The following is a 2,277-nucleotide window of genomic DNA, read 5'->3' on the forward strand; positions in this document are numbered from 1 at the left end:
ATAGAATGGGGAGCAGCTGGGTAACTCAGTGGATTGAGAGCCAGGCCTAGAGAAGGGAGGTCCTAGGTTCAAATCTGGCCTCAGATACTTCCCAGCTATGTGACCCTGGGCAAGTCACTTGACCCCCATTGCCTACCCTTACCACTCTTCTGCCTTGGAGGCAATACACAGTATTGATTCCAAGATGGAAGGTAAGGGTTTAAAAAAAAAAAAAAAAAAGAATCACAGGATGAAGTCCAGACCACAGATGAAGGAGAAAGGGAAGGGGGTGGAGAAGGTGCTAAATTTAACTTCTTAGTTCCCACATGCAACTCATCTCCGCCCTTAAGGAGTTTACATTCTCAGTATAAACTTCTCACTGATGGCAAATATATTTTAGGAAGATTGTGAGTTCCTATGAGAGGTGAATGTCTCTGTTTTGCTGTACTATATTCCCTCATTCCTCTCCCCCTCCCCCACAATTTCAGAATAATTCAATAACAGATTTAATAAAGCAGTAATTGTGAACAGAGCAGTGTTCCAGGAGAAACAAAAAAAGTTATATAAAAATGTAATCCATGCCCTCATGAAGCAAAATACAGTCTCATAGAGAGATGTGAAAAATAAACAAATAATTACAATTCAAAATACTCTAAAATAACCAATCCATCTGTGTTCTCATTATTGTAATTTTCCCTCCCTGGGCAGAAATCAAAAACTATGCATCCCTGCCAATCCTGTGCAACTCTTGTCCAGGTCTTAACATAACATGACAAATCATTTAAAGACTGCATATAAACTGTTCTGTGATGGAATCTCTAAGATCATTTTGTCATGAATCTTTTCCTTTCCTATTCCTTCCATCTTTTGGCTCCAGTGATGTGCTGGTGCTAGCTCATATTAGCTGGACCATTTGTTAAATTTTCATCCTTAACATTTCAACCTCCTAAATCAGCAAATGCTGATTAAGATTTGAGTTATTGTCATGTTGATTGTCCAGATTTAAGAAAAAGAAATAAAATATCAATGTTGCATAACAAAGTATTTTGTGAATATGTTTTTTTTTTCAGAGAGCTATTTGTTAAATATTTTTCAGGCTTCTACTACCAGGCTCCCTCCCTTTCTAAGAGTAAAGGTAAGGGAGTTGATCCCCACTGCCATTTCCAGGTTCTCCTATCACCATCACTCAGTAACCTCTCTTCCTTTGGGATTCACTCAAATCACATCTACCATCTAGTCAAAATTCTGATTAACTGTTGTTTATGGACTTGCAGGGTACTCTTGTTCTTTCCTCAATAAGTTCAGTACCTGAATCAGTCTTTCTCTCCCCATCTTCAACTCCTGTTCTAATACCAGGGAACTTCAACATATTAAACCATACTCCATCAAATGTCCTAACCTCACAGTTCCTTAGCTGAACTTATTTCACAGTATCTACTTCTCCTTCTCACCTCAGTCACACACACAAAGCTGGGCATACCATTGATCTTGCCATAATCCACAAATTCATTCCTTCTTTTTTTCATGAATGTTGAAATTCCATTTTCTTAGAATTATCAATCTATCTTTCCCTCTGCCTTGCAAATTCAAACCCTAGTCTTCCTCTAAACCATGTAAACACATCATAAAACACATACACTCATAAAACACATCATAACCTAAAAGAAGTAGAAAATTAGCTAAATCTTAAAGGAAAATCAGAGTTCAAAGATAAGTAATGAGAAAGGACTAGATTCCAGGAGGGGTGACTACATGAGAAAATGCATAAAGATGAGAAATGGAGGTATAATTCCATCATCATAAATTAACAGTGTTTGATGAAACAGCTAGTCACCCAGTTTGACTAGGATATAGAGTATATAAAGAGGTATAGTATGGGAAAAGAATGGAAATGTAGTTGGAAGCCAAGTTATGGAAAGTCCTGATTGGCAAACTAAGGATGGTCTTTTGTGCTATAGCCAATGGAAAACCACTGAAGGTTTTTGTACAGGGGACTGACACACTTCTTCTAATTAGTGGCAGAAGTGAGACTGGAGCTGTGACTCTAAATTCCACGTCATGGAACTTATCTTGGGAGATGGAGTAGTATGATATATTGAAGGTGGTATTGAAACCAAGCAGAAGAAATAGTGGAAAATTCAGGCTATAAACATTTCATTTTACTAACATGGATGTACACACCACTGACAAATTTCCTACACCTCATTATATAGTCTTTATGAGTTGGTTTGACCAAAAGTATTCATTTTTCAGTGGCTCCTCTTGTAGGGACAAACCTTTCCAAATACAGCTTGATTG

The sequence above is a fragment of the Gracilinanus agilis genome, chromosome 2, assembly GCF_016433145.1.
Source record: "Gracilinanus agilis isolate LMUSP501 chromosome 2, AgileGrace, whole genome shotgun sequence".
Lineage (NCBI taxonomy): Eukaryota > Metazoa > Chordata > Mammalia > Didelphimorphia > Didelphidae > Gracilinanus > Gracilinanus agilis.